This window comes from Sturnus vulgaris, chromosome 1, assembly GCF_052056855.1.
Source record: "Sturnus vulgaris isolate bStuVul1 chromosome 1, bStuVul1.hap1, whole genome shotgun sequence".
NCBI lineage: Eukaryota > Metazoa > Chordata > Aves > Passeriformes > Sturnidae > Sturnus > Sturnus vulgaris.
The window spans coordinates 127,031,003-127,037,908 of record NC_142243.1 but is presented as its reverse complement, the minus strand read 5'-3'; the positions used below and the strand labels follow the sequence as shown (position 1 = coordinate 127,037,908).

At 36.2% G+C, this 6,906-nt stretch overlaps 1 long non-coding RNA gene across 1 annotated transcript in view; it reads right to left on the bottom strand.

Annotated features, from left to right (window-relative positions):
• Positions 1-553: 553 nt before the first annotated feature.
• LOC148225511 (uncharacterized) overlaps positions 554-6,906 on the bottom strand; it is a 53,077-nt gene continuing 46,724 nt past the window's right edge. Inside the window, exon 8 of the long non-coding RNA XR_015807802.1 lies at positions 554-6,563. This is a non-coding gene — a long non-coding RNA (uncharacterized LOC148225511). The remainder of the gene's footprint in view (positions 6,564-6,906) is intronic.

Here is a 6,906-nt window from a genome sequence, read left to right as displayed (position 1 = left end):
GTGCTTTTCCTCCGGGCAGCTTTCCAGCCTCTCTGATCCAAGCCTGTAGTGCTGCAGGGGTTATTGAGACCCAAGTGCAGGGTCTGCCTTTTGTCGTGTTGAACCTCATATAACTGGCCTCAGCCCATCAATCCAGCCTGTGCAAAACCCTCCACAGAGCCTTCTTACCTCCAGATCAACACCCACCTAACTTCCCATCATCTGCAAACTGACTGTGGAGGTGGGGGCTCAATCCTCTCATCAAGTGCAATAATAAATCAGTTACTTTGAAGACCCAAAGCTGTTACTGTTGTTGCACTTTTTGGAATTTTCTGCCTCTCACCCCCTTCCCCTCCTCTCCATTATTCTTAAAACCATTTGCTTTCTCTACCTTATCATCCCTTTTTGTTGTAGAAATGGAAACTCTACCTGTTTTACTGGAATTTTCCTGGACTTTACAGTATTTGCCTACCAATGGATCTCCCCAGAAACAGAGGATGCCACCTTTTATCGATTAAGTCCCTCAAAGTTTAAATCTTGGAGCAATCTGAGAAATTGAGGCAGCTTTTTTATTTTTTTTTTTCAGTTGTGAGAATAATCCTTATAAAATCTGAAGTTGCACCCCTCATTACAAATATAAGTACATTAAACATAAACTCTAACATTTAAAACAGCAAGATTGCACTTACATTGTATAATCGCTACACAAAGGGCCAATAATCACTTTGTTCAAAAGAGATAATGCAGCATAATATAAGTAGTAGTTTAAGCAATTATCTAGTAGAACAGTTAATCATCACCCTCAGTTCACAGCCTTTTGTTTCTCAGGAATACACATGTCAGATTGTAATTAAATGCATTCACAGTATTCAGTGCTGTGCAGGCTGCCTGGGTGAACAGTGGAACCAAGCTGGAAAACACAATATAGACAAGTTTAGACACAGCTTTTACGGCTATGTCTGCCTGGCATGGGGTCCTTGCTCACAAATTTGTTACGTGAGGGTGAAACCACATGACAGCAAATTATTTATTAAAGAACATATTTTCTGGTAAAAACGATAGCTACAGAAAGTTTATTTTCACCATCTTTCTTATACTTTCAAAACATTTTGTTACAGCATGGATTATCTGTTTGGAGTGAATATTTTTACTCTGAAATTAAAAGTGGACTGCTTTTGAAAATAAAGAGATTAATTAAACTTTGGCCTTGAAAAACAGTTGCAACTTCAAGGGACATGCGCCCACACTCAGTAAAGAAAACGCCAACCAAAACCAATAAGCCCAAACCAATAAGCAACAATTATAATAATCTCCTAAAGGCAGACATTTTTTTCCAAAGTAGATCTGCAAATACAGTTGCAGTTTTTGCAGTAGTCTGTGCTGATTGAGAGAAGGGCAGATAGAAACAATTTGCATTGTACACAGTGATCTGCGAGAGACAGGAAGGGGAGGCGGGGGGACGCCGTTTTCTTGTTCTGCAATGTGGTTATTCCGAGGCTTTCCTGAGACACAATTCCAACCTCTAATGAAGACAGCTGAGACATCTGTAACACAGCACAGTCCTCACCATTGGATGATTGTTATTATGGTTTCAAGAGATGGCAACAACTGATTCCCAGAGACAGACAGAAGTGCTCTGGCCTTGCTGTGAGACAGCTGTGCTGTAGCTGTGTGCTCTAACACACAGACCTTTGCAATTTTCCAGCCTGCATACGCAAAGCTCTCTTAGAGAGATGAGTACCAAGCCTGAGCTTTTGCCGAGTCCACCTTTCAGTTCCAAAATGTATTAAATCTGATAATTGTAAATGATACGTATGTACAGCAGATCACTTGGTAGCAGTAAAGACACCAACCTAATTGTTCCTCTTGTGGAAAACCAAAACAAAACCCTACTTGTACAGCTTTAGTTGAGAGTTATGTATATTTTAATGTCATGTATAAATTGATTTTACCAGTCTAGGACTGATTCTATTGATGCTCTGTTTCCTGCTATATTTCACACAATGTTGATTATAGCATTCTAATCCAGCTAATAATTTAGTTATATCTGATTTAGTAATATTTTGTAACAAAATGAAAACATAAATGTAAAAGTACAGGTAAAAAAACCAAAACCCTTAAACTCCTCCCTGCTCTCTATATCAGTTAATATATCTAAACATCTGAATTTTTTTTTTCAGTCTGTTCAGGCATATGCAACGTAAATGTACATCTGTGGCAGTTTCCTCTGTTTCATGAAGCACTTCCTTCCATCTTCTCTCTTCCCCAACCTCAACAAAAATATGCCATGAATGGCCATAAAGATACATGCTCAGGAACATACACTTCCCATAGAGTCTATGGCAGTCTCATGATCAGGTAGACAAGCCAACAAACCAAGACAGCTCTTACAGGTACACAGCAAGGTATTAATGTACTCAACCACATTGTATTGCAGATATCATAATGCAGTTAGATTGTACAGGCATTTACTGGCATTTATAAAAAGCTGCAGAACTCATGACAACCTTGCCATTCCCTGGCACAAAGTCACAAAGTGATGCTTAAAGAAAACTTTACTTAGCAGTGTTTTTGTTTTATTTTTTTTTCTTTTTAAAACAAAAAAAAAGTAGTCTATGAATTAAATAACTTTTAATCTAGAATTTATTATTTCAGCAAATAGCCACATTTAATTTTAGCAATTTGGAAAAAGTAAAATAAAATGCAAATACATAATTGATGATGAAATAAGGATGACAAGATACTTGGCAGGCAAACTGAAACTGATGAAACTGCAAAGAGCAGAGCCTGCAAATCTGCCTTGTTATATAACATATGATGTTATACACACTGAACTTCTGTAGTCTATTTAAATATTAACCCTTCATATGTTTGCAAGTTTCCCAAGGGTTCAATCATCCTGAAGACTCAGAGGTTTTGCTGGCTCATTAAACAACTTCTGTTTAACATCTTAGACATTGGCTCAGCTTGTCTCACTTCTCATTTCTGACTTCTGCTTATCTTGGAATGAAGGAAGAGAGCACGAGGAGGAAGGAATATGGTGGGTAGCTCAGTGTGTTGTGATGAAATGTTGATGGAACAGGATGAATGATGATGGATTCCTAAAACAGATATGGCAATTAAAATTAAACCAGTTGGAAAATTTCGTCTCCCATTTCCTTGAAAAAAACTGGCTTAATTTAGAAAGAAAATTGTCAAAGATTGTTACTTCAACAGCCTGAGGGGCAAATGCAGCATTTTCCAATGATCAGTCAGTGCTTAGGTACAGGGAGGCTGCCATATTTATAGGTTCATGTCCTACAACAGGGTAGTTCATTCTGGCCTCCTAATAACTAACCCCATGACCACTAAAAATAGAATTGTCCCACTAAATTTGAAGTTGTAGCAAACTGTAACTGTATTTTTATTGAAATTTGAATCCAAAACACAACATTGTACCAGCTAATAAGATGAAAATTATCTCTGTCCCAATCAAAACCAGGAAAATCCTCAATATAAAACCTCACATAGCCTGAAATTTTATGTGGTTTGTATACATTTTCAAAATAAACATTTGCAATATATATTTTCCAGGAAAGAAAATGCCCAAAGCAAGAGAGTATGGGGGCTACCTTCTTCTCAGAAATAAAATCATCTCAGTACCTCAGAGCTCAAGGGATTAATTATACAGGAATATAAACTTTCCTGTACACGGATATTGAACAACTTTCTTCCTGAAAATAGATCTGATTCTGGAAAGTGCTGAATGACTTTATCTCTTCAAAAGACTGCATACTGTGGACTGAGGTTTTATTCAAAAACAGCAGTAGTCTAGTATGAGCAAAACGCCCTTAGACCTTAAAACGTAAGAATTGGTAAAGGTATGCCAGAGGATATTTAAATTTTTTTACTTTGTCATAGTTCTTCTTTCAATATTATTTTATTCTTAATATTCAACTTATTTAAACAAATATTTCCGTATGCCCATGTATACATCTATAACAGTCAGACTTTTGAAATGTTCACATCCAATTCCTTGAGCAGATTGCTTCACTGCCTATATTTAAACAAGCTCGAATTTAAAAAGTGGTCCTGCCAGCTGGTATCTTAAAAGATTTTTTAGTGCATCTATCAACATTATCTCTTATATTGCCAATGACAAAGAGGGCTGCATGTACCCTTGTAAATCCACAGATCTTATATAACCCAGGCCTCATCAAGTTGCACACACATAAAGGCACACTCATGAAGCAAAACCAGGTTTTGGAACTACTACCCATAGCCATGTAATAGAAACATAATAACCCAACAAAAAGTTTTCACTTCTTTCTTGATCTAACATATACCTTATTAAATATCTGTTGCTTTTATAAATAACTCATGCATAAGGTTCTCCCTTCTCCCCTATCAAATGCACTATTCAGGCTCACATGTACATGACAGAGATTGTTGAACTGAATGATACACGTTCTATTTATAAAAGTTGAAGATCAAAATTGGGCCTTAATGAAGCAAACAAGCTATGCTTGCTTTTCTATCCTTATTAAAGGTAACGCTTGTATAAGTTGTTTTCTTCAATCATTTTAGAGAAGTTGTTTAAAGTACCATGCTAATAATGTAGCCCTAGATGATTGGGGCATTTGAACATTTTAAAATGTTGATTAAATTAGTAAGGGGGGAAAAGGAATTTTTAAGAATGTGAGTTCATATTCATTACACTAAAGATTATTAGAAGATTGGGAACTCACTAAGGTAGAAATCATTATCTTTGCACAGGAAATTTAATTTGTAATAAACAATCTCTTGATCATTAATTCTCTCCACTGCACTTGATTTTCTGCATTGTTCAAATTGAATATAATCTGTAATAAAGCCCTCTGGAAAAAGAGAGTAAAAAGCATTTTAATTTTTTTTCTATACATTTCACCTTATATTCAATAGATAACTGGATAGTTACAGCAGGAAATAAAAGCAAAAATACTGAGCAAGCAATGTCTTAGTAAAGTCTTGTCTTCTAAGAAACAGCAGAAGACACAGATGACAGTGATGAGGGGAGGGTGTTATTGCTATTCTCTCTGTTTTGATGTCATTACCATGTTATTTCCATTGTTCTGACATAATCACTTGTTTGTTCTAATTGCACCAATCTCAACAGGATGATATTTGTGTCATTCATCAGCATGAATAAATAACTTATGTTTTACTGTGTAATTCATACATGTCAAACATACATACAGTAAGGCTTTTACCCGTTATAGCATCAAATGTATGCATTATCCTATTGCAGATATTTTTTTTTAATGTATTTGACAGACAGATACACTTAGGTGTAAATAATTAGGTAGTCATGAAAATAGTGGGCATTGCCAGTCATGGGATGAACCTTTTCTTATGCATGGACTACGTTATTCTACTTTTGTCTAGGTTTTAACACACTCTTTTCAGGCTGAAGCATTGCTTCTGCTCATTTTCTGTGGATCCTCAAGAGCAGCAGACCAGAGGGAAGTGCAGGGAGGGGGTGGGCATATGTGTAAAATTGTTTTTTGTACAAGTTCTTTTTCATGGAAGACTTTTCTTGTTATTGTTATTCAAGCTATGTGTTTAGGGGTGCTGTGCTGCCAATTGAGCAGCCTGTTGGTCTCCTTCAATATATGCATGATCAGTTGTTGCCCTGTATTAAAAGGTTTGCATTTCTCTAGAATTGCTGGCATAAGGTATAAGCCCAAAACCTAAAACAGAGAAGAATATTTTTCACATAATCTTCTCTGTAAATTTTCTACTTCTGCCTGCCAGACACATTAACTAGTGGAAATAAAGTATCATGCACTATAACACAGTTATGTATCTTTCTGAGCATTCATGTATGCATATACTGGAATTTTTTTATTCTCCCTGCCTACATATTCTCTGCATAGTTCATATACCTGAGTGACAATCTCTTTCTTTCTATCTATATGTATATACCAGAAAACAGGTATTCACATGCATTAGACCCATCATAAAATTTTATATTTCAATGACATTATTTCACTGATGGCACCTCTACTAAAAATTTTGCTATAAAATTAGTGAAAACAAAGTGCAGGAAATAGTGTATTTCAAGCACAAAAATCTCCAGCAACAAGGCGGAAAATGCAGTTTGAGTTTACAGTGGTCTTTTTAGTAGATGTATACTAGCAATTAATTTGATCTATAGTCTAAGAGGCATTTTATAATTAATTTCTCAGCATTTACCATATACAAGCCATCACTTTAGAGGGCTATGTCATTAACAAAATCCCATTTTTTCATAGAGAATAGGCATACTGATCTACATTTTCCCATGCCGCCTAGCCAGAATGGACTCGAGGGATATTATCTTATTCAGAAAGAACCTTTCAAGGTTGAATAAAAGAAATGGTGCAGGGTCCCTGGGAGAGGGAAGTGATCATCATTTTCACCTTCAACTCTTCTTTGATGTGGCAGAGTCAATTTTTAATCAGCAGCCATCAGACTGGGCTTCATTTCGCCTTACAAAGTCCTATTACTCTGCCACTTTCTGGAAGGAGGTGATAAGGACAATGCTCTTCTTTTTCTCTTCATAGAGCCCCGCATATGATGAGTCCCTTTGGAGAGGTTTGATAAAAAAAAAAAAAAATGAGTGAGTACGTAGGGATAAAGGTCACCTCTCTGCCAGAATTAACTCTTCAAGACAACAAACTTTTGATTCCGGTGTATTTGTTTTTAGCAATTCTTCTGTATTCTTCTGTATGTAAGTTTTGTGGTCAGCAGTAACAAGACAAGGGTTAATCCCCATGAAGCTTTTGATCTAAATGCTACTTCAGATTATTGGCCTCTGCAGTGAAAAAAAAAAAATCAAAAAACCCCTTCACAAATAAACACACATCCCCCTCCCCCACCAAATACATACCGCAGACACTCAATTCCTCCAGTACTAAATGGATATTT